General features: G+C 47.0%; 1 long non-coding RNA gene across 1 annotated transcript; it reads right to left on the bottom strand.

The window, feature by feature from the left end:
• Positions 1–25911, bottom strand: LOC119962660. The gene is made up of 3 exons (XR_005459926.1): positions 25835–25911; positions 1210–1434; positions 1–117 (listed from the first exon to the last, which is right to left on the bottom strand). It is a non-coding gene; the product is annotated as an uncharacterized LOC119962660 (long non-coding RNA).
• Between the last annotated feature and the right edge of the window lie 1026 nt (positions 25912–26937).

Below are 26937 nucleotides of genomic sequence, written 5' to 3'. Positions count from 1 at the left end.
ATCTGCTGCTCTTGTCCTTCTAGATAGTACTGGACGTGGGTTTGGAAGATATTGTCTGAGGAATCTTGGTAAGTTATTTTCCGCAATAGCCTTAGATGTGGCACCTTCAAATGCGCTCTGGAAATCCAAGTACAGGACATCTACAGGCTCATCTTCATCCACAGCACATAATAATAATTTAATATAATAATCTTTATTGTCACTCTAATAAATTGGTTAAACATGATTTCCCTTTCATAAAACCATGCTGATTCTGACATAGAAACTTACAAGAAAATAGAAGCAGGAGCAGGCCATTTGGCCCTTCGACTCTGCTCCACCATTCATTATGATTATGGCTGATCATCAAGTTCAATACCCTGATCCTGCCTTCCCTCCATATCTCTTGTCTCTTCAGCCCCAAGAGCTATATCTAATTCCTTTTTGAAATTACACAACATTTTGGCCTCAACTATATTCTGTGGTAGTGAAATCCACAGATTCACCACTCGCTGACAGAAGATAGTTCTCCTCATCTCAGTCCTAAAAGGATTACCCCTTATCCTCAAACTATGACCCCTAGTTCTGGACTCCCCCACTATCGGGAACATTCTTTCTGAATTTACCCTGACTAATCCTGTTAGAATTTTGTAAGTTTCTATGAGATCCACTCTCACTCTTCAACTCCAATTGAATGTAATCTTAACCGACTTAGTCTCTCCTCATATGACCGTCCTGCCATCCCAGGAATCAGCGTGGTAAACCTTCGCTCCATAGCAAGAACATCCTTCCGCACCAAAATAACACCAAAACAGCACACAATACTCCAGGTGTGGCCTCACCAATTTTAATACAATTGCAGTAAAACATCTCTATTACTATCCTCAAATCCTCTCATTATGAAGGCCAACTTACCATTTGCCTTCTTTACTGCTTGCTGTACCTGCGTGCTTACTTTCAGCGACTGATGCACGAGGACACCAATTCTTCCAATTATCTTGAGTTTCTGTAATTGCCCAGGTTTAACCTCCTTAATCATTGATTATAACACCTTCTCTGTGTCAGATGTCAGACATCAAGCTAACTGGCCTATAGTTTCCTGTTTTCTGCCTCCCTCCCTTTGTTGAACAGAAGGGTTATATTTGACAATTTCTAGTCTGACGGGACCTTTATAGAATCAAGTGAATTTAAGAAAATTAATACCAATGCATCTATTCTCTCATTAGTCACCTCTTTTAAGACCCTAGGGTGACGTCCTTCAGGGCCCGAAGACTTGTCAGCTTGCAGCTCCATCAGTTTGCTCAGTACACCTTCCCTCGAGATTGCATTATCACCAAGTTCTCCTCTCCCTTCCACTGAGTTCTGTGAATCATATGGCTGAGTACTGAGTGAAGCCTTGAGCTGAAACAAGAGTTGTTTTCTCTAAGCCAGACCAGTCTGCTGGAGAATTTAAATCTGAAAATAAAAGAATCAATAATTTTTGAACATCGTATCCTTTTCTATTGGCACAAACAAAGAAGATTCTGATGACGCTTTCATGCCTATTGGAAACCAGAAAATTATATAATATTGGCACTATTTAAATTGTTGTAATGGGGATATCTGAAAATCCATTAAAACTCATTATGAAAAAAAGGAATATTTAAACTGCATAAATAAATCAGTTAAAATCATTAAGAATTGAAAGTAAAATTCTACCCTTTTCTCTGACAGATTTTATTTTCTAAAACGAGCACCTTGAATTTGCAGGACTGAATATTCCAAAGGTCAATTACCCCTGGTGTTTATTCAAGTGTGACGTTGCTATTTATTTTTTGCTATTGTTTCTTCTCGGTTCTTTATTGTCAATTCCTCCACCGTGGCTCCTTTTTGTTTGTCTCTCCTTTAATATTAACGGAATCCTGAGTAACTTGCAATAGTGAATTGGATATGGTTTTGAAAACAATGCATTTGTGGGGTTATGGTGAGGCAGGGAGGTGATGGGGCTGATTGAGAGGTTCTTTCAAAAAGCTAGGACAGGGACAATGGGGCGAATTGCCTCCTCAGTGTTCTGTTTTCCTCTGGGCTAGATTTTAATGGGGCTGGTTAGCACAGGGCTGGGGCTGGTTAGCACAGGGCTAAATAGCTGGCTTTTAAAGCCGACTATGGCAGGCCAGCAGCACGGTTCAATTCCCGTACCAGCCTCCCCAAACAGGTGCCGGAATGTGGTGACTAGGGGCTTTTCACAGTAACTTCATTTGAAGCCTACTTGTGACAATAAGCGATTTTCATTAATGGATCCTGCCTGGCAGTTGAATGAATGGACTCACTTACTCCCACTGATCTCTCTTCCTTTCTGTCACACCTAGGTATTGATCTGAGCAGGTTAAATGTTCCTCTGCAGGAAGAGGTGGGTTCATATTTCAAATATCCAGATTGGAGCTTCTTTTTGGGTCAGAAGGGGCCCAGCAGGTAGGTTTAAAATTCACTTTTCAGGTTTTCTTGTGGGCCTCACGTGGAGGCTTTAAGCCTCCCATATATCTAGTTCCTCAACTTCCCAATTGATGGTGGCCAGAGTTCTCCTTCTCCCCCACAGCCAGTGCCTCTCACAGGCTTGTGATACCATATACCATGCCCAGTGATACCATATACCATCGAGCCCGGGTCCCCTGAAAATTACCCTAGGTCTCTGGATTATGAGCCACTGACCTGCCACTGGCGGGGCTGGCTGGGGGGTGGGGGGCAAACGTTTGCCAGGCCCGGGGGAGTGGGCAGTAGTGGGAGGGTGGACCTTGGGGTCAGGGTGACGCCCCATGAGACCGGGGCACCCAAGCGTGTAACACTATTGCTGCGGCCTGCAAGGCAGCCATCTTGCTGCGCATCCCACTGACCATCCACTGTGGCCCATGGTTGCACAGAGTGACACCGACCGTATGGGTACCCCTGCCCACCACTTCCGCATTCCACCCCTCACCGTGCACACCAACTCCCTCCACCGCCGGCCACACACCGGCTGGGCAATATGCAGCTCACCCAAGGGCAACGTCCACTGTAGCCCCTGCAGGAGGGTACCGGACCGGGGGGGGGGGGGGGGGGGGGGGGGGGGTGCTCAGAGCATACTGTTGGCACAGCTAGTGCCAGCCAACAGTATCCCTGATAGCAGGGACAGGTGCCAGGGTCAGAGGCCCCCACAGTGCCAGGCACCAACGGGGCCAGGGGTACGGAGGGCAGAGTGCCAGGGTGAACGGCTGGGGGTGAAAATGGGGGGGGGGGGGGGGGGGGGGGGAGGAGAGCATGCAGGGCCAGGATCTGCAGTGCAGACTGGGGCACCATGTAGTCCTGTGGACCTGGTTGGGCAGGGGGTTATGCACCATGCTAATATGTCTGACTTTCATCCCCTGCAGACAATGGACTTTGAATCCAACCAGGAATGGTGGCCTTCAGCCTATTCACCACAGCTCTGGAGGCTGTACGAGATGGAGATGTTTGAGGGGGACCCTGCAGCAGCGTAGCTTGCCCCAGAGGAACAGGAGGTACCCAATGAGTATAGGGAGCCGGCTGCCCAACAGTCCGAAGAGATGGGAACGAGGCACCGCGTCAGGCCTCGTATGTACTGGCAACACCTGTCATTTGAGGACCTTCCGGACCAGGCATGCCATCGCAGATTCCAGCTGAGCAGGGGGACAGTGCAACATATCTGTCAGATCATGGCGCACCTGGCAACGTGGGGGTATTGGGGAGAACACCCGCTCCCGTTGGCCATCAAGGTGACGGTCACTCTGAACCATTATGGTACGGCTCCTTCCAGAAGGGACCTGTCCAGAATCTCACAGACCTTGGTGCACAGGTGCATCCATGTCGTCATGGAGGCCCTGTATGCCCGGTCGGCACAATACATCAATTTCAATGTGGACCGAAGATACCCGGGCAGTGGAGTTCGCCATTATCGACGAGATGCCCTGGGTCCAGGGGATGATTGACGGGATGCATGGACCGGCTCCTGACAGGCTGGTCTTCACAAACCGAAAGGGGTTCCATTCGATGAACATGCAGTTGGTGTATGACCATCAGTTGAACATCATGTGTGTCTGCGTCTGAATACCAGGCCTCAACTGACAAGCAGGATGGGGGGGGCAGGGCGAGATGGGCAGGACATGGGGCCCAGTCAGGCACAGGAGGCCGCACAACGTATGCACCACAGCTGGCGCACGCGGGATGCTCTAATCGCCTCCAGGTTCACCAACTAGGGGTCCTGGCCAGGGGCACGGACACCCTGTCCCACCCTCACACCATCCCCACCCCTGACATCAAGGTGGCATTTGACTGAGTATGGCATCAAAGAGCCCTAGCTAAACAGGAATCAATGGGAATCAGGGGGAAAACTCTCTGCTGGTTGGAGTCATGCCTGGCACAACAGAAGATGGTTGTGGTTTTAGGGGATCAATCATCTCAGCTCCAGGACATCACTGCAGGAGTTCCTCCGGGTAGTGTCCTTGGCCCAACCATCTTCAGCAGCTTCATCAATGACCTTCCTTTTATCATTAGGTCAGAAGTGGGGATGTTCACTGATGACTGTACAATGTTCATCACCATTCACGACTCCTCAGATACTGAAGCAGTTCATGTCAAAATAGAATCCAGCCATTGCGATGCGCTTTTCCCGCCAGCAGTGCACCCCCACCCACTAGTTTCCCACTGGTGTGGGGGGGGGGAGGGGGGGGGGCTTCAATTGGAAAACCCATTGACAAGCGGCAGTAAGACAGAATCCCGCCGTCAGCAATTGGTGTGCCACTGAGAAACACGCTGGGGAACCGGAGAATCCCGACCCATAACGAGCCATTTAAAATTAATTGATGCTGCACCTCTTTGAAGAACCATTTGATGTTGTCAAGCAATACCCAATGAGTTCCTTCACAAGAGAGAATTTTCAAGTAAATTTTGACCTCTAAATGGTAGGATTATCACAATCGTTAAGATATGAAAAAAGGTTCAGTTATCTGAAAGTTCTTTCAGTTAAGCAGAAGCAACCACAATGGCGTGCTAGATAACTCCTGGTGATCTGGCCGAGATAACTAGATTTCCTTGGTGTTTTGAAGAAAATTACCTCTTGATAAACAATTTCTAAGGCCTCAGTTTCGATTTGGCAAGGTCCTTAGATAATTCAAATTTATCTGGATGGTATAAGAACAAAGAACAAAGAAAAGTACAGCACAGGAACAGGCCCTTCGGCCCTCCAAGCCCGTGGCGACCATGTTGCCCGTCTAAACTAAAATCTTCTATACTTCCTGGGTCCGTATCCCTCTATTCCCATCCTAGTCATGTATTTATCCAGATGCCCCTTAAATGTCACTATCGTCCCTGCTTCCACCACCTCCTCCAGCAGCGAGTTCCAGGCACCCACTACCCTCTGTGTAAAATTCTTGCCTCGTACATCTTTAAACCTTGCCCCTCGCACCTTAAACCTATGCCCCCCTAGTAATTGACTCCTCTACCTGGGGAAAAGCCTCTGACGATCCACTCTGTCTATGCCCCTCATAATTTTGTAGACCTCTATCAGGTCGCCCCTCAACCTCTGTCGTTCCAGTGAGAACAAACCGAGTTTATTCAACCGCTCCTCATAGCTAATGCCCTCCATACCAGGCAACATTCTGGTAAATCTCTTCTGCACCCTCTCTAAAGCCTCCACATCCTTCTGGTAGTGTGGCGAACAGAATTGAACACTATACTCCAAGTGTGGCCGAACTAAGGTTCTATACAGCTGCAACATGACTTGCCAATTCTTATACTCAGTGCCCCAGCCAATGAAGGTAAGCATGCCGTATGCTTTCTCGACTGCCTTCTCCACCTGCGTTGCCCCTTTCAGTGACCTGTGGATCTGTACAAGTAAGCCATATTTATAAAAAGGATCAATCTTGGCTCAGTGGTAGCACTCACAACTGAATCGGAAGTTTATAGGATCATATGGCACTGCAGAGACCGGAACAAATCGATCATCCAGGTCGAAACTTCAGTGCATTATTGAGAGAGTGGCGTACCGTCAAAGGTGCCGGGATTAACCTGTCTGCTCTCCCAGAAGGATGGAATAGATCCAAGAGCACTGTGCGAAGGTAAGCAGGGGAGCTTTTTCTGGCCATAATTTATCCCTCAACCAGCATTAAATGATCTGGGCACTTACGTCACTGTTTTTTGCAGGACCGTTACACTTCAAAAGTATTTCATTGTAAAGTGCTCCGTGTCGTCCTGAGATCATCCAAGGCATTATATAAACACAAAAAGTTAGAACATAGAACATAGAACAGTACAGCACAGAACAGGCCCTTCGGCCCTCGATGTTGTGCCGAGCCATGATCACCCTACTCAAACCCACGTATCCACCCTATACCCGTAACCCCAACAACCCCCCCCCTTAACCTTACTTTTATTAGGACACTACGGGCAATTTAGCATGGCCAATCCACCTAACCCACACATCTTTGGACTGTGGGAGGAAACCGGAGCACCCGGAGGAAACCCACGCACACAGGGGGAGGACGTGCAGACTCCACACAGACAGTGACCCAGCCAGGAATCGAACCTGGGACCCTGGAGCTGTGAAGCATTTATGCTAACCACCATGCTACCCTGCTGCCCTAAAGTTCTTTCCATTTTTATCTGTTCGTACGTGAGATGTCGAAATACCATTAAGGGGCCTGGGGGACTCATTTCAAATCCACTAATCAGGCTGTAAAACTGCTTGGTCCATGACCTTTATGCAGCTCTGCCTCTATTCTGCTTGTGTAACAGACACTGTCCAAGTTTAGAGTTTCTTTTAAAGCCACGTTACCCTGACAGGGTCACAAATTAATAGAGAAGTTGAAAGGATTCCAAGCAAAGGAAATTAATTAGCATTAATTCCTTCAACTTGATTTACCCACCTCTGTTCTATGTTCATTAATTCCCCTGCCTAACAAAAATCCATTGATTTCAGACTTGAAATTTTCATCTGACCCAGCCTCCCACAGCCTTTTCTGGGGAGGGGGATTTTTGGAGTTCCACTACCCCGTGTGGGATTAAATGTTTCCTGATTAATGGCCTCGATCTAACTTTAAGGTTATGCACTTCTTCTGGATATTGCAGTCCGTGTCACCACCAGCACCCACATGCCTCCCGCCACCACACAAACTACCACGCCCAAACCCACACAAGCACATAGAGGAAATCTCCTTACCTACACGATCGAATATTTGTATTTTTTCAACACCTTAATTAGATCATCCCTCAACCTTCTCAAGATCTGGTCCATATTTAATAACTCAGCGACCAACTTAAATAAGTATGCCACCACCGTCACAGACTTCATCAGCAAATGTGTGGACGACTCTGTGCCAAAGAAAGCAGTACGTACGTTCCCCAACCGGAAACCATGGCTCAATCGCAAGATTGACTCCCTACTGAAGGACAGGTCTGAGGCGTTCAAGTCTGACGACCTTGACCTATATAACAAATCCAGGTACGAGCTTCGCAAAGCCATCCAAGATGCCAAAAGAGAATATCAAACCAAGCTAGAGTCACAGGCTAGCATTACAGACTCTCGGTGGTTGTGGCAAGGCCTAAACAACATAACGGGCTACAAAGCAAAGCCCAGCAGTAACTTCAGCAGCAGCGCATCCCTCCCCGATGAAGTCAGTGCATTCCATGCTTGTTTCGAGCTGGAAGCCAACGATCCGCTGTCAAGTGCCCCAGCCGCCCATAACACACCCATACCCACCCACACCCACCATCACAGCTTCTGAAGTCAAATCGGCTTTCCTGAAAGTGAACCCTCGGAAGGCGACGGGTCCGGACGGGATCCCTGGTTGTGCACTAAGAGCCTGCGTGGACCAGCTGGACCTCCTCTGCTCCAAGGTCCCCACCTGCTTCATGAAGACCACCATCATACCGGTGCCAAAGAAAAACCAGGCAACGTGCCTCAATGATTACCGTCGGTGGCCCTGACTTCAGTCATAATGAAGTGCTTCATGAAGCACATCACTTCCATACTCCCAGAGCGCCTTGATCCACTGCAATTCGCAAACCGCCACAACTGGTCCAAAGTAGATGCCATCTCCCTAGGCCCTACACTCATCCCCAGAACATCTTGAAAACAAGCAATACCGGGGCCCTGCAAGGCTGCGTACCTAGCCCCTTACTATACTCCCTGTACACACATGGCTGCGTGGCAAAATTTGGTTCCAACTCCATCTATAAGTTTGCCAACGGTACGACCATAGTGGGCCAGATCTCGAATAATGACGAGTCAGAATACAGGAGGGAGATTGAGAACCTAGTGGAGTGGTGCAGAGACAACAATCTCTCCCTCAATGCCAGCAAAACCAAAGAGCTGGTCATTGACATCAGAAAGCAAAGTACTGGACACACCCCTGTCAGCATCAACGGGGCCGAGGTGGAGATGGTGAGCAGTTTCAAATTCTTAGGGGTACACATCTCCAAACATCTGTCCTGGTCCACCCACGTTGACGCTACCACCAAGAAAGCACAACAGCGCCTATAATTCCTCAGGAAACTATGGAAATTCGGCATGTCCACATTAACTCTTACCAACTTTTACAGATGCATCATAGAAAGCATCCTTATCTGGCTATATCACAGCCTGGTATGGCAACGGCTCAGTCCAAGACCCCAAAAAACATGAGTCGTGAACACAGCCCAGTCCATCACATGAACCTGCCGCCCATCCACTGACTCCATCGACACCTTCTGTTGCCTGGGAAAAGTGGACAGCATAATCAAAGACCCCTCCGACCCAGCTGACTCATTCTTCCAACTTCTTCCATTGGGCAGGAGATACAAAACTCTGAGAACACGCACGAATAGACTCAAAAACAGCTTCTTCCCCACTGTTTCCAGACTCCTAAATGGCCCTCTTATGGACTGACCACATTAACACTACAGCCCTGTATGCTTCACCCGATGCTGGTGTTATCCAGTTACATTGTGTACCCTGTGTTGCCCTATTATGTGTTTTCTTTTATTTCCTGTTTAATTTCATATACTTAATGATCCGTTGAGCTGCTTGCTGAAACATACTTTTCACTGTACCTTGGTACGCGTGACAATAAACAAATACAAATTCAAGAGAACACATACATTCCTACCTGAGTATAATTCTGGTTAATCTGCACTCTATCCCTTCCAAGGCTAAAGTCATAAATTGCTAATCCAGTCAGACAACTTCTGCCTTAATCAATTTCTGACATTTCAGTCTCAAAATCTGTTCTTAAACCGCATTTCAGACCAAAGTGCCAAACATGATGGAACTGCACTTGTGGAAGTCTCCAAGAGGATCAGAGACCCCCAGCTGCATGCCCTTTGGGCAGGGTGGTGGCCTGGCACTGATGATGCCACCTGAGTACCCACACAGTTCCATCCTTGCAGTGCCAACTGGGTGACAGTCTGGCACTGCCAAGGCCCATATGGCACTGCCAAGCTGACAGGGACACTGTGAGGGTGCCAATATGGCACTGCCAAGGTGTCAAGCTTGCATTTTTTACACATGCTTGGGCCAGGGTTGCCTGCCTGCGTATTGGGGTGCAGGCGGGGCCGGAGGACCCTCCCCTATGGCGTTCGGGCTGGGGTCAGGGATATTTTTGGGGGCCTCGGAAATTGGGACAGCATTAAAAATGGCAACACGATCTCTCGCTACAACGGGGAATTCCTTCAAGCGGAGCTCCCCAATGTAAAAAACGGGGCTATGTGATGCCACAGCCGCACATTCCTCATTCAGGCCCCTTATTCAACACAAGTAACTTTGAATAGCAGGGTGTTTCTCGGCTGTGAGTGTCGGGAAACACACAGCTAAATGCACTTGCTCAAGGACTTTGTTCCGTTTTGGGAAGATCGCGCCCAATATAAATACATATACAGGCATCGGGTGAAGCATATGCAATGTAGTACGACATAGTAGAGAAGATGTGTGAAGAGATCATTTCAGACCATAAGAGGATCATTCAGGAGTCTGGTAACAGCAGGGAAGAAGCAGTTTTTGAACTTGTTAGTGCATGTTCTCAGACTTTTGTATCTCCTGATGGAAGCGGTTGGAAGAGACCAACCAGGGTGGGTTGGGTCTTTGATTAAGCTGCCGGCTTTCCCAAGGCAATAGGAGGTGTATACAGAGTCAATGGATGGAAGGTGGTTTTGCGTGATGGACTGGGCTGTGTTCAGCTCTCTCTGTAATTTCTTACGGTCTTGGGCTGAGCAGTTGCTATACCAGGCTGTGATGCAGCCAGATAGGATGCTTTCTATGGTGCATCTGTAAAAAATTGAGAAGTGTCAATATGAACATACCAAATTTCCTCAGTTTCCTGAGGACGTATAGGCACTGTTGTGCTTTCTTGGTAGTAGCGTCGACGTGGGGGGAACACGACAGACTATTGGTGATGTGCACACCTAGGAATTTGAAGCTGTCAACCATCTCCACCTCGCCCCCATTGATGCAGACATGGGTGTATATGAAACTTAGCTTCCTGAAGTCAATGTCTAGCTCCTTAGTTTTGCTGACGTTGACGGAAAGATTGTTGTCATTACACCACACACTAGGTTCTCTATCTCCCTCCTGTACTCTGACTCATCGTTGTCCGAGATCCAACCCACTATGGTCGTGTCATCAGCAAAAGTGTAGATGGAGTTGAAGCCAAATTTTGCCACATAGTTCTGCGTGTATAAGGAGTATAATAGGGGGCTAAGTACGCAGCTTTTGGGTCCCTGGTATTGAGGACTATCGTGGAGGAGGTGTTGTTGTTTATCCTGACTGATTGTAGTCTATGGGTCACGAAGGATATAGGCAGGTTAAGTGAGTGGGTACATGATGGAAGATGGTGTATAATATAGGAAAGTGTGAAGTTATTCATTTTGGTTCTAAGAATAAAAAAGCAGATTTTTTTTGAATGTGAAAAACTTTTAAGTGTTGTTAGAAATAGGAGGGGTTTGATTTAAACAACCTTGATTTCTCCTCATGCTTCCTGTCTGTAAAAGACAGCTGTTTTGATTTGCTTCCCCCTTTATAAGATGTGACATATTTGGTGCAATCCAATTTCTATTAATAGCCCCACAGTAAACTCATGAGAGGATGAACTCAAAGCGTTAGTTTATTAGAACACCCTCAAAACCCTGGAAGGGGGTTTCAAATTAGCCCCCTGTACACCCAAATAGAGAAAAGAAAGATTTACAGGGCAAAGATCACAGAGAAAAAAATTATTGTTTCCCATGGGTCCAGTGTCCAGAATCAAATTCCAATGAGGTATTCTTTCATGGAAGTCAATAGGCTGCAAATTGATGCTATATAATTCACTTTTCCAGTGAAGTTGACTTCACATGTTGAGTCAGATGCACAGAGATGAATTTGTTTTGTATGCGATGGTACAGAAGTTTCTGTCGGTCAGCGACCGCAATGATGATTTAAAAAACTTCTTTCATGGATGTGACTGTCGCAGGCAAGGCCAGCATTTGTTGCCCATACCTAATTGCCCTTGAACTGAGTCAACCACATTGCTGTGGAATGTAGGGCAGGTGAGGATGGCAGATTTCCTTCCCTAAAGGGCATCAGTGAATCAGATGGGTTTTTACAACAATCAACAATGATTTCATGGTCATTATTAGACTTTAAAAAATATATATTTTTATTAGGGCATTTGTAAAAAACAGCAACTACAAACAAACATAAGAGCAAGACCAATCAGGAACCTCATAATAACTAACTAACTAACCAACACCCAAACCCCCCTGTCCTCCCCTCCCCATTTTAACCCCCTCGCTCCCCCTGCATTATTGGACTTTTAATTACAGACTTTTTTAATTTAATTCAGATTTCACCATCTGCAGAGGTGGGATTCAAACCCGGGTCCCCAGAGCATTACCCTGGGTGTCGGGATTACTGGCCCAGTGACAATACATTATGGCACCGCTTCCCCCATAGGGGAATATGACTTGCTACAAGCTCAAACACACACAGCAAACCTTTGAATGGCCTCAAATTCACAGAGTGGAATGTGGGAGACCAGACAGGAGTGCATTGGAATAGTCAAGTCGAGAGGTAACAGAGTTTTTAATGCGGGATTCATCAGCAGATAACCTTAGATGGGGCAAGGTCAGACAATGTTACAGAGATGGGAAAAGGTTATCTTAGTAATGGCAAGAACATAAAGTCAGAAACGCATTGATATAACCTGACAGGAGGGCTTGGGATCTGCAACCTCCGAGTTCCTGTGGCCTTACCTGAGTATGATCAACTCAGATTAACACTGCTGAGACACAAATACCCCCAGGCAGTGTGGGCCGGGTACAGGAGACCCTTCGGGGAGGCGGCGATGTCAATATATAACAACGTATGTCTAACTTTTTCTACAGTCATCGCTTCTGAGCTGTCACTTGCCTGAAACTTTTTACACTGGTGACAAGGATCCAGTGGAGCTGCAGGAGACGCCACTTCCTCCGGACCAGGCCCACCTCGATTAGGCCTCAGCAGGCTTCCAATCAGGCAGCGGGAATGCCACTTATCGGTAAACTGGAGACGTGCAATGCCGAGACTGGGGATTGGACCCAGTACTTTGAGCGAATGTGCTAGGGACAACAGGCAGATGGTGACCCCTCGAGCAGTTTGTGGCACAGGAACCTACAGCGCCATCAAAAGTTTTACAGTTTACGGATTTAGTTACCCTGGTAGGCAAACATTTTGATTTGAAACCACTGCTAATTGTCCATTGTTTTTGTTTCCACACGACTGCCCTGGACCTGGAAGAATGTGTAATGAATTCCTGGGCCGTTTACAGAAACTCGCCAAGTTCTGTGAGTTTGGTTCAACATTATCTGAGGCTGTCAGAGATCGGCTGGTCTGTGGCATCCGGAATGTGACAGTTCAAGAACGCTTGTTAGGATAGACCCATCTTCACCAAAAGAAAGTAACCAAAATAGCTTTGTCCTGGGAAGGTGCTGAACATGGTGTTCAGGAGCTTCGGGGAATGGCTGTCCTAAACCTAGGACGCCCAACAGGGCACGGAGCCTCTCCCATACTGTAGATCCAGACTCCCGTGGTTGGGGATGCACTCCAGGAGGCCAGGACCAATGGCAACACTCTCCCAGTGAGAGATGCTGTACATCCCCCACGCTATAGACCCCCGACACTGGTGCCAGGAGGAGCAGATGAAATGGACGCCCGTAAGGAAGCCTGCCCACTGCCACTACCCGAATGACCGCTCCAGAGGTCGGACACATTTTGTGGACAACCAGCTGGAGGGGGCCCATCATTTTTACTGCAGCTCTGCGCCATGGGTGGTGCCCATCCAAGTGACCATCCGGATCAAGTGGAGCTGCAGGAGACACCACTTTCTGCGGACGAGGGCCACCTTGATTAGGCCTCAGGAGGCTTTCAATCAGGCAGCGGGAATGCTGCTTATCGGTAAGCTGGAGGCGTTTCCCAATACAAATGGAGCTCGATACTGGAGCAGCAGTTTCAGTGATCAGTTGCCGCATTTACAGCCAGATCCGTTCAGGCATTTTGCCGTTGCAAGACACCGACGCTCGGCTGGCAAAAATGTACGGGGGATCCATTGGAGATAGCGGGCACCCCGGAAGTCCCCATGGACTACGGGAGGCAGTCGGCAACTTACTGTTGGTGGTAGTGAAACGGTCAAGCCCAAATTTGCTGGGGTGTGATTGGCTGAAACACATCCGGCTGGACTGGCATCAAGTATGCCGTATGTGTCCCGACGGGTTGGACACAGTATTGCCATGTTTCCCGGGTGTTTTCCAAGAAGGATTCGGCACCATCCAACTGGCCTTTGCCAAGATCTTTGTGGACCCAGCCACAGTATTTTCGGGCCTGTCCCATCACTTGTGTACTGAAACCAAAGTCAATGCAGAACTGGACTGCCTGGAGCGGTATGGAATCATCTGCTCGGTGCAATTCGTGGATTAGGCTGCGCTGGTCGTGCCGATAATGAAGCCTGACGGTTCCATCTGCCTTTGCGGAGACCAATGGAGCATCCCATTTGGATCTTTATCCAATCCTCAAGATTGAGGATCTCTACGTGAGGTTCAGCGGAGCGCGTACCTTCACTAAGCTCGACATGAGCCATGCTTATCTTCAATTATTTCTGGACCCGGCCTCGCGGAAGTATGTAACCATCAACACACACAGGGGTTTATATGAGTACACCAGGCTGCCATTCGGAGTTCCTTCAGCATGTGCCATATTCCAACGAGTGATGGAGAATATCCTCTAAGGATTACCACAGGTAGCGGTTTACTTGGATGACTTGTTGATCACCGGTTCCTCCAACCAGAAACACTTGAAAAACCTGGAGGAAGTGCCGACTCGATTTGAGGTAGTCGGGGTTCGCCTACAGTGTGAAAAGTGCGTATTCCACATGAAAGAGATAGTCTCCTTCAGCTACAGCACAGACAAAAACGGGTTACACCCAGTGGACGATAAGGTACGGACAATCTGGTTTGGGGCTGGTTTAGCACAGGGCTAAATAGCTGGCTTTTAAAGCAGACCAAGGCAGCATGGTTCAATTCCCGTACCAGCCTCCCCGAACAGCCGCCGGAATAAGGCGACTAGGGGCTTTTCACAGTAACTTCATTTGAAGCCTACTTGTGACAATAAGCGATTTTCATTTCATTTCATTTTTTCAATCCAACAGACACCCTTGCCAAGGGATCAAACAGAACTCTGTTCTTTCTTGAGCCTCATAAATTATTATGGCAATATTGGCTCCACTGCACCAGTTGCTAAATAAGGGCTGACGTTGGGTTTGGGACCCATCACAGCAGACACCTTTTGACAAAGTGAAACAACAACCACCATTGGCGCATCTGCTGACGCACTTTGACCTGTCAAAATCTTTCGTGCTAACATGCGACAACGCCTCGCCCTATGGCATCGGGGCTGTCCTGGCACACGGGGTGGACGATGCCTTGTGCGCCACCTTCAAATGGATCAGGCTGAACCTCGCACATGAGGAGGTGAAGTTGACCCTGTGAAGAACTTCACTCCACACTCCCCCTTCAAAGACCAAACCCAGCTCACACTTCCTCTTCCTCTTTACTTCCTTGAACGATGCCTGCTCTGTCACCAACATCCACCCATAGACATCCAAAACTTTGCCCTCCCCTGACCCTGTCCATAGCAAAGGGGATAGGACCAGGGGAAATGAAGGAATCGCCTTGTGTAAATAATCGCGCACCTAAAAGTACCCGAGTACATTCCCTCTCAGTAACTGAGGTTCTCGAACAACTCGTCTAGACCAGTGAACCTACCCTTCAGAAACGCATCTCTAAACCTCTTCAACCCTCCCTTTCCCTAAATTATGAATCTAAGCCAGACGGCACAAACCGATGGTTCCTGCAAATTGGAGTCAATTGCGGCATGGAGCATAGTTTAAAATGCTGCCTTATCTAAACCCTCAAAGTGGCTATCATCACCGGGCTCGACAAGAATCTAGCAGGGGAAAATGGCAGTGGTGCAGTAGCCAGGACCCTCAGACTTAACCCTTTGCATGACACCTCCTCCATCCAGTCCCATATAGAGTCCCGATCACCAGCCCCGCATCTTATCAATATTTGCTGCCCAGTAGTAACATAATAGATTAGGGGCAGCATGGTAGCATGGTGGTTAGCATAAATGCTTCACAGCTCCAGGGTCCCAGGTTCGATTCCCGGCTGGGTCACTGTCTGTGCGGAGTCTGCACGTCCTCCCCGTGTGTGCGTGGGTTTCCTATGGGTGCTCCGGTTTCCTCCCACAGTCCAAAGATGTGCGGGTTAGGTGGATTGGCCATGCTAAATTGCCCGTAGTGTCCTAAAATGTAAGGTTAAGGGGGGGTTGTTGGGTTACGGGTATAGGGTGGATACGTGGGTTTGAGTAGGGTGATCATTGCTCGGCACAACATCGAGGGCCGAAGGGCCTGTTCTGTGCTGTACTGTTCTATGTTCTATTACATAATGGCAAGACCCCGGACTGCTTAACCCTTTGCAAAAATGTCCTATGGACCTAAGGAGTCTTACCAGCCGGCACAGTGGGCTAAGACAGCTGACTTGTAATGCAGAACAAGGCCAGCAGCACGGTTCAATTCCCATACCAGCCTCCCCGAACAGGCGCCGGAATGTGGCGAGTAGGGGCTTTTCGCAGTAACTTCATTGAAGCCTACTTGTGACAATAAGCGACTATTATTATTAATTATATTATTATTAAGTAGATATCAAATGTTAACCCTACAACCAAAGCCTTGAGAAGAAAGACTGGGAGATACGAGAACAAAACCAATAACCTCGGGAGAATATTCATCTTCACCATCTGTACCCTTCTCGCTGAGGTTGGAGGGAGGACATCCCACCTTTTCAAATCGGCCGTAAATCCCCCCGCCCCCCCCCAGCCTAAAAAAGTTAAGTTTATGAAACGTGGCCTAGTCATGGGCCATCTGGTTATTTAGATGCGGGGGGCCCTCATTGGTGAGCCCTCCTCCAGCGGCTTTGACTCATACAACACATGGTGGAAGGCCTCAAACAAGTCATTAACCTTCTCTGTGCAGAAACTATCTTGCCACTGAGTCCCTGACCTGCACTATCTCCTGAGAGGCTGCCTGCCACCTCAGCTGATGAGCCAACAGAGAACTACCTCTCCCCCCATGCTCATAAAACGTACTTGTTCACTGCCTTACCCATTGACAACAACACAGAATTCATTTGCAATTTCTTTCTGTTCGCAAAACACTGGTGTCAAGGCGATCGCGTACTGCTGGTGTACCTCAAGAATGGAGTCCACCAGCTTCTACCTCTCCACCTTCCCAGATTTATCCCTATATATCTTAACAGAGATTATCACAGGGCAGCACGGTGGCGCAGTGGTTTGCATTGATGCCTCATGGCGCCGAGGTCCCGGGTTCGATCCCGGCTCTGGGTCATTGTCCGTGTGGAGGTTGCACATTCTCCCCATGTCTGCGTGGGTTTCGCCCCCACAACCCAAAGATGTGCAGGTTAGCTAAATTGTCCCTTAATTGGAAAAAATTAATTGGGTACTCTAAATTTAGTTTAAAAAACAAGATTATCTCCCCCCTTAAACACCATCTTCAGGCCCTCCCAGATCGTGACTGGCGAGACCACCTCATTCCTGTTGAAGTCAACATACTCTCCAATGGCAGAGGATCCCCGCTCACAAAATCTCTCATCTGCGAGCAACCATTTAATCCCCTCACAGTCCAAGTTATCAACTGGATCGGGGCATCCGTGCCCCCCCTGCCCCCATAGAATCAGCCATAACCCCGGTGAGGCAATACAGCAGTGCCCAACCTGTGCCAGCTCCAGGCCCATCCAAGATGGCCACAGAGAGGTCCACACTAGAGGTGAAAACAAGCTGGTTATTTATTGTTAAAGCAATTATTTACACACGATGCACACAATTCACAATATTCACATCGGGTGCCAATGTACTCTGTTCGGCTCCCACTTGGGCCGAGCTTTTATACATGGTGTACATTGCTCCACTGATGCGGGATGCGGGAGCCCCCGCCCCTCAATGGGGAAGCTCGTACTTGCCTTGGGTTATCGCATTCGAAGCTGCTGGTGCCGTTGATGTCAGAATCGACACTGGCTTCTCCGGACGTGTTTTGCACATAACCGGCCTCCTGTTGAGCAGACGGTCTAGATGCCTCTTCATTTCTTGGTCCTGTATCCAAACTTGTTACGAGATTAGAACATAGAACATAGAACAGTACAGCACAGTACAGGCCTTTCGACCAACGATGTTGTGCCGACCTTTATCCTAATCCTGAAAGATTGGTCCTGTTTGTTGAACTACCGTGCCTGGAAGCAACTTGGTGCCATCTCCAAAATTCCTAGTCAGAAGTCTTACAACACCAGGTTAAAGTCCAACATGTTTGTTTCAAACACTAGCTTTCGGAGCACTGCTCCTTCCTCAGATGAATGAAGAGGTTTGTTCCAGAAACATATATTCCCCGACTGGAACACTTCAGCAGTCAAGGGCATTCAGCCTCTGATCTCCGGGTAAGTGTTCTCCAAGGTGGTCTTCAGGACGCACGACAACGCAGAATCGTTGAGCAGAAATTTATAGCCAAGTTCCGCACACATGCGCACGGCCTCAACCGGGACCTGGGATTCATGTCGCATTACATTCATCACCCACCATGTGGCCTGGGCTTGCGAAATCCTACCAACTGTCCTGGCTTGAGACAATTCACACCTCTTCAACCTGGGGTTACCCCTATCTGTGGATCTGTAAAGATTCAATTACCTGCAAATGCTCGCATTCTAAGCATCGTCTTGCATCTTTGAATTTGTCTATATATATGTTTCTGGAACAAACCTCTTCATTCACCCGAGGAAGGAGCAGTGCTCCGAAAGCTAGTGTTTGAAACAAACATGTTGGACTTTAACCTGGTGTTGTCAGACTTCTTACTGTGCTCACCCCAGTCCAACGGCGGCACATCAATCTTTGGTAGCAGGGCGTAGGGAACAGGGCAAGGTTCAAGGTCTACATGAATTTTCACCATGGCTCCTTTAATTTTCCCCAAGCCGGCCTGGAAAACCTCAGGGTACTTGCCCAACATCTTGTAAAGGCTTCCTGAGCCCATCTGTAAATTTGCTGCCCATCAAGGCAGTGGCACCACAGCCAGTCGTGGCTAGTAAACTGGGGCCATGTCCTTTCACTATAATTAGCGGTAACTTTGCGGACTGCTGTCCGTCGACTACTGGGGTCATCCTAGTCCTCACTACAGCAAGCGGTTCTCCCGTATATGTGGTCAATCTTGTTTCAGTATCCCGCATCTACCAACGTTGTACTTCTGTTTGTCTGCCAATAACCGAGACAGTGGCTCCAGTGTCTAATTCCATTTCCGAGAATGGCCATTTACCTGAATGGTGATCCTCATGGGTGCAGCTTTGGGTGCTGCGATGCAGTCTAATTGCATATACTCGCCCTCTGGTTGTTCTAAAAGGTTTGTCGGATCTGGGCTGACGCCTACCTCTGGTGTAGTAGCAAGCTGACTGTCCACCCTGTGGTTTCCGCTCCCTGCGGCTTCTCCGGCTCCGTGCCCCGCATAATTTAGCATCTTCCTCTACCGGTTAGGGGGATAAGTCCTGACAGGATACCCGAAAACACTTTACAGCCAGTGAAGTACTTTAAAAAAAATTAACTGTTGTACAAAAGATGGCAGCCACCATGCGCATAAGAATGTGCTAATGATCCTTTCATGGCCAACAAGTCCTGGCAGGAACTTGAACCCAGAGCTTAGAATTTGGGACACTACCACTGTGTAACAAGACCTCCCTCTGTTATACAGATAAGATACAATGATCAATAAATAGGAAACAGTATTTTTTATTTGTTCATGCGATGTGGGTATCACTGGCAAGACCAGCATTTATTGCCCATCCCCAATTGCCCTTGAGAAGCTGCCTTTTCAAACTGCTGCACTCCATGTGGTGTAGGCACACCCACACTACAGTTAGATAGGAATTTCAGAAGTATGACCCCTTGGGAATGAAGGAACGGCGATATATTTCCAAGTCAAGATGGCGTGCCAATTGGAGGGAACTACCATTTGGTGGATCTTCCATACACTTGTCATCATTGTGAGATGATAGGTAGAGGGCACAGGTTTAAAGGGTGCTGCTGAAGAAGGTTTGGGAGTCCCTGCAGTGTATTTAGTAGATTGCATACACAGCTGCCACTGTGTTCGTTAGAGAGAAGAAGGTTAAGAGGTGACTTAATAGAGGCATACAAAATGATCAGAGGGTTAGATAGGGTGGACAGTGAGAGCCTTCTCCCGCGGATGAAGGTGGCTAGCACGAGGGGACATAGCCATAAATTGAGGGGTAATAGATATAGGACAGAGGTCAGAGGTAGGTTTTTTACGCAAAGAGTGGTGAGGCCGTGGAATGCCCTACCTGCAACAGTGGTGAACTCGCCAACATTGAGGGCATTTAAAAGTTTATTGGATAAGCATATGGATGATAATGGCATAGTGTAGGTTAGATGGCCTTTAGTTTTTCACCTCCCATGTCGGTGCAACATCGTGGGCCGAAGGGCCTGTACTGCGCTGTATCGTTCTATGTTCTATGTGTGCCGGTGGTGGAGGGAACTCTAATCTTTTTCTTTAGGTGCTGGTTTAGTGATTTGATTTTCTTTGAAAGATTGTCATGGAACCTTTTGTGTTTATCGGAGAGCACAGCCTAACTCAGTTCAACATCTTATCTGAAAGATGGCATCTCCAATTTTGCAGCAATCCCATGGTACTGCATGAAAGTGTCAGCCTTTTACTTTGCTTAAATCTGTGGAGTGAAATTTAGCTCTGAAGTAAGAATGCCAAGCATTGAGTCACAGCTATCACTGCATGTAACGCAAGTGAAAATCCCAACAGGGTATATGGGTAAGGTGGGGACACTTACCAAATAAGATTTCCACACACTAATTCACACAGCATAAGAAATAAAACAAGTGAGTCAGAAGCACAAATTCAGCTTAAAAAGGTCTGGTGTGTTCTGCATTATAGAGTTGCAAGCTGGACAAAATCGGGAGCTTAATGTTCCAGACTGCAGGCTTTTCAGAATGGACATTGGGAAAGGGTGACGAGGAGAAATATCAATGAAAGATACAATCAGAGCAGTAAAAAGGATGGACTTCAGTAAGGGTGATTAATCAGTAAAAGCACAGTGGGTAAAAGTTCAGAAACAGCAAAGGACGTAAGAGTTCGCTATGAGATGTCTGTAGACCTAATGATGATGTACTGTGAGTTTATATTAATATGGAACTGGTTACGAGAATTATACAGTTATAAAGGGAGAGTTTAACTTTCACATTGACTGAGAAATGCTGAACCGCTCATGTAATAGAGGCAGTTAATTTGTAGAATTCATTGAGGGCAGTTCTCATGAGAACAATACATTTTAGAAGAGACCAGGGGTGGGATTCTCTGTCTCCCAGCCGCGTGTTTCTCGGCAGCAGGCCGTTCACTGGTGGCAGGATTCTCTGTTCCCGCAACTGTCCATGGGAATTCCCATTGAATCCCGCCGCCAGCGAACAGCCGGAGAATTCCAGCCCAGGTCACACGCAATTCAGCAATGAGCAATGAACCAGAATTAATCATTAATTAATCAAGACAACGTCTTGCTGCTGACTTTGAGGAAAGCTGCCCACAAATGTCCAGCATTCATTGTGGCATGGATTTCCCCTTTCCCAATGTTTGGTTGAATCTGGCACCAAGTAAAGGGGCTATCCAAGCATCCAGCAACACTGCTGCTATCAGGCAAGCCAAGTAACCAATCGCATTGATGTTCTTGTCGGTTCAGTGATTTCTAGTTGACTGTCGGGACTTCAGCAGTGCACAATATGGAGAAGTAGAATCACTGACAGCAATTTCTGGATTTCTGTCTTTAACTGCACAGGCACAGAGGTTAAACGTTGCTGTCAGTTTCAGAGGAATAAGAAGAATGAATGCTAACAATGTCACCATCTTTACTACTGCAAAATGATAGCAGTTTCAGGAGTTTCAAAGAGGTGACCAGGTGTGTAGATTAGGGCAATGCATTTGACATAGTCCACTTGGGCTTCACCAAGGCTTTTGATAAGTCCCATTTAGGAGAGTGATGGCGATGGTAAGAGCCCAAGGGATCCAAAGAAATTTGGCAATTTGGATCCAGAATTGGCAGAGTGGCAGGAAGCAGAGGGTGATGGTTGAGGGGTATTTTTCTGACTGGTAAGCCTGTGCCCTGACTGGGTCCTGCAGGGATTTGTGCTGGGGCCCGTACTACTTGTGGTTTAAATAAATGATTTAGACTTAAATATAGGGGGGGTTGATCAGATTAGATGAGAATTGATAGGGTGGTAAGCAGTGAGGAGGATAGCCTGAGATGACAGGAGGACATTGGCAGGCTACTCAGATGGGCAGATGGAATTCAATCAGGATAAGTGTGAGGAGATGCACCCCGGCAGGACAAACAATGCAAGGAAATACATGATAAACAGCAGGACCCTGGGAGTATGGAAGGTGGTTAAGAAAGCATATGGTATACTTGCCTTTATTAGGCATAGAGTTTAAGAGCAGGGAGGTTATACTGAAACTATATAAAACATTGATTAGGCCACAGCTAGAGTATAGTGTGCAGTTCTGGAATCCACACTATAGGAGGGATGTGATAGCATTGGAAAGGGTGCAAATGAGTTCTACCAAGATGTTGTCTGGGCTGGAGAGTTTTAGCTATGAAGAGAGATTGGATAGACTGAAGTCATTTTCCTTGAAGCAGAGGAGGCTGAGGGACAACATAATTGAGATATATAAAATTATAAGGGGCATAGATAGAGTAGATGAGGCCTCGTGCCTTGCGACTGTTTTTGGTATGTAACTGTCGAATTGTTAATAAACCAAAATATTTAGATAGAGTAGATAAGAAAAAAACTTTTTCTTCTTGGTGGAGGGTGTAATGACCAGGGGGCATAGATCTAAGGTGAGACAGGAGGTTTAGAGGGGATAGAATCATAGAAACCCTACAGTGCAGGAGGCCATTCGGCCCATTGAGTCTGCATGTCCCTGCAAAAGACCACCCTATCTCAGCCGAATCCCCTGCCCTTTCCCTGTAACCCCACCTAACCTTTTGGAGACTTTGGAGCAATTTAACATAGCCAATCCACCTAACCTGCATATCTTTGGTCTGAGGGAAGAAACCGGAGCAACTGGAGGAAACCCACTCAGACACAGGGAGAATGTGCAAACTCCACACAGTCACCCGAAGTCAGAATCGAATTTGGGTCCCTGGCGCTGTGAGGCAGCAGTGCTAAACACTGTTCCACCGTACCGCCCCATATGTGAGAAAAACCTTTTTTCACCCTGCAGGTGGTTAGAGTGTGGAACTCACTGCCTTAAAGGATAGTGGAGGCAGGAGATCCTCATAATATTTGAGAAGTACTTAGATATGCACTTGCAATGCCTAGGCATACAAGGCTCTGAGCCAACTGTTGGAAAATAATCCTATCTGGCTGCATCACAGCCTGGTATGGCAACTGCTCGGATCAAGACCATAAGAAACTACCAAGTCGTGAACACAGCCCAGTCCATCATGTGAAACCACCTCCCGCCCATTGACTCTGTCTACACCTCCCGCTGCCTTGGGAAGGCGGGCAGCATTTCTGGGAAGACATTCCCGCTGGTTATGCATCACCAGATCACCATCTTGATTGTATGAGCAATAAACCTCTCATTGTGTTTTACGCAAACCCAGAGTGTGGGCACCTCCATACCTTTCCCGTTTGCAGCAACAAAGAAATATAAGAGAGAAAACTGTCAGCGAGGATTGAGGCAGCATAAACTCGCTGGAAAGAAGATTTTCGGTGACTAACAGTTGAAGTGTTGGATAATGTAGACTTGCGAGGTTCACATATACCACCAACACTGAGGAAAATTCAACTCTATTTTATTAACTAACTATGAACTAATCGACACACGAGAACTGTGGGTTTTAAACGATGTTAGTTTAACTAGAGACCTAAGCCTGTCCGAACCAGTTGAATCTCTCAGCATGTGGTGTGAGTCTGTGCTCAACTTGATGAGCTCTTGTTCTACTGAGAGGCAGCATCCAGAATGAGCGGGAACCGTGGTGCCCTCTGCCTTTATAGTGTGTGTATTCTAACTGGTGATTGGCTGCGGTGTTTGTGCATGTTGATTGGTTGCAGTGTATGTCCATCAGTATGTGTCTGCACCATGAGATACTGGTGTATATTATGACAACAGTGGGACGGCATTGGGAGCAATGGAAGATTCTTAGGACCAGACTCACAAACATACAGACGTGGGCAAAGCACTGCCGCCGATGTAAAAGTTGAACAACAGTTTTTCTACAGCAACTGTGAGTAGGAAGACCGACAGTCGGGGAAGATTTGTTTGTGTTGAAGTGAGTGGGGTTTGAGCTGCAGTGATCATGCACATGGTGAAGCTACATGGGCTGCAGGGTAGGGGACTGAAATTCTGCCAACTTTGCCCGAGCCACTAGTCAGGCGAAAAGTCGAAATACTCCAGCAAAAAGCTTTCCTCATTGCTTGTTCAAGGGATCGTTTGTACCATACTTTCCAACACAGTCAGAAGGCAGAAAGTGTAGACCTGAGCAGCCGGGATCCAGAAATAGCAGGAAAAATGGGTGACATGGAGCGTTGATGAGGATTATGAAACATGGAATTCATATGAGGAAAGTTTCCAATTGTTTTCAATAGCTAAGCTGACACCGGAGGACCTAAATGTTGCAATATTTCTCAGCTTAGTTAGCCGTAAAACATTTATGCTGCTGCAGAATCTTCTACACCCAGCAAAACCAGGAGACAGATCCTTCAGTATATTAATTAAAATCTTCGAGGACATTTGTCTCCTAAACCGTTATTGATTGCAGAAAGGTTTTGGTTCCACCACTGTAGTCAGGACGACGGTGGAAGTAGGTTACGGTTTGTCGTGTATTTAAGAAGATTAGCTAGATCTTGTTAATTTCTGCAACACTTGATGATACTCTTTGTGACAGGCTGGTTTGTGGACTCGGTAGTGAAGCTATTCAGAGGAAGCTGCTTACTGTAAGTGATTTAACTCTAAAGGTTGCTGTGGAAGTTACGAAATCTATGGATTTTGCAACAAGAGAAGCTTCACAAATAGAGGCTGGTGCGAAGATTCAAAAAATGGACACCTCAAGAAACAAGGTTGCAAAGGTACAACCATGTCACCGTTGTACACAGGTTGGGGACTTGGCGGAGGAATGCTAGAGTAAATCGAATACGTGCAAGAACTGTGGCAAGAAGGGCCATATTTTCAAGGCGAGTTGGGCTCAAAAAGCTTCTCCGAAGAACAGTTAAACAATCTAGCTGTATCTATAAAGTAGTGAATGAAGCGCAAGATCACTCAAAAGCGCAACCGAGCTATAGAAAGAGCTAAAGCTAGGTGTTTTGGCAATTCAGGGAAATCAGCAATTTTTCTGGGCATACTCAAAACTTGAAGTTCACAAAATTAAAATGTAAGTGGATATTGTTAATGCTGGAGACAATTTATCTTCAAAAGCTGCAGCATCAGCCTTTAAAACCATCAAATGAGATTCTGTAGATGTACACTGAAGGGGCTGTACCATTAAAAGGAGGCATTATGTTGAAAGTAGAAGCAAATGGGCATGTGGCGAAGTTGTCTCATCACGTTGTCCATGGAAACTTTCCTGCTCTATTTGGCCAACATGGTTGGCTCAGATTAGACATAATTGGGAAACAGCAAATCAATTAGTGGATTCAAAGAGCAACTTGCGATAACTTCTGCAGAAGTACGAGAAAGTGTTCGAAGATTCTCTGGGCTCTATTACTGGAGTAGAGGTACACTTAAAAATTAAACTGGACAGCACATCCAAACACCACAAATGCAGAACTGTATCATACACCATTGGGCCTAAAGGTGAAGAAGAACTGGACAGATGAGTAAGGACAGGAGTCATTGAACCTGTTGCTACGACTGTTTGAGCAACACCAATCGTTCCTGTGCTAAAGTGGGATGGTTCAGTGAGAATTTTTGGAGATTTTAAAAACACTATTCACCGAGTTTTGTGCGTAGATCATTATCCAGTACCATTAAGCAGTGGACTTGTTTGCTGGACTTGCTGGAGGGCTGAAATTCAGTAAAATTTACCTTTCACAGGTATATCTGCAGATGAATGTGGCTGACGTATCACAGCCACTACTCACCATTGTGAAGCACAAAGGTCTGTTTCATTGCAGAAGACTTCCTTTTGCAATAACACCTGAGCTTGGTCTTTTTAAAAGATCCATGGATCAAATTCAAAGTGGGTTGAATGGAGTGCAATGTTATTTAGATGACATACTCACCACCGGTTCAAGTGAACAGGAATACTTGACAAACTTGGAAGGTATCCTGAAGCGATTACCGAGCAACAACCTGAGAGCTGAAAAGGAAAAGTGCAACTTTTTCAAGAAATCCATAAATTACCTTTGTCCTATTATCGACAAAGGTGGTTTACACAAAGTGCCAAAGAAAATGTCAGCATTCTTAGAAGCACCGCGTCTTCAAAATGTGACACAATTAAGGTTGTTTTTAGGATTGATGAATTATTATGGTAAATTCATGTCGAATTAAGAAACACGGTTGAAACCTTTACATACTTTGCTGTACATCAAACGGAAATCGAACTGGTCAGAAGAATGTGAAAATGCATATGATTAAGTCTAGGGAGCTTTATTGAAGTTAGAGCTGTTGGTTTATTATAATCCCAAGATGGAGATGCAATTAGCTTGCAATGCCTCACCCTATGGAATTGCCTTCAGAAGAGGAACAAATAACAGCATTTGCTTCACGCACTCTTATGGGTGCAGAGATAAATTACACTCAGCTAGAAAAATAAATTTTGAGCATCATTTTTGGTGTAAGAAGGTTCCACTGTGGGTGTCACTTTACCTTTTGACAGATCATCGGCCCTTGATTACAATCTTTGAGATGCATACAGGTATACCTTCTATGGCAGCAAGATGGCCATTGATATTGTTGGCACACACTTCCTGTGAGGATAAGGATGGCAGGTTTCGGGATACTTGGATACAGAGGCAGCAGGGGCAGCACGGTAGCATGGTGGTTAGCATAAATGCTTCACAGCTCCAGGGTCCCAGGTTCGATTCCCGGCTGGGTCACTGTCTGTGCGGAGTCTGCACGTCCTCCCCGTGTGTGCGTGGGTTTCCTCCGGGTGCTCCGGTTTCCTCCCACAGTCCAAAGATGTGCGGGTTAGGTGGATTGGCCATGCTAAATTGCCCGTAGTGTCCTAAAAAGTAAGGTCAAGGGGGGTGGGGTCGTTGGGTTACTGGTATAGGGTGGATATGTGGGTTTGGGTAGGGTGATCATTGCTCGGCACAACATCGAGGGCCGAAGGGCCTGTTCTGTGCTGTACTGTTCTATAACTTATGGAATCCATTATTGCAAG

The sequence above is a fragment of the Scyliorhinus canicula genome, chromosome 3, assembly GCF_902713615.1.
Source record: "Scyliorhinus canicula chromosome 3, sScyCan1.1, whole genome shotgun sequence".
Classification (NCBI taxonomy): domain Eukaryota; kingdom Metazoa; phylum Chordata; class Chondrichthyes; order Carcharhiniformes; family Scyliorhinidae; genus Scyliorhinus; species Scyliorhinus canicula.
This window is presented reverse-complemented; position numbering and strand designations above follow the sequence as displayed.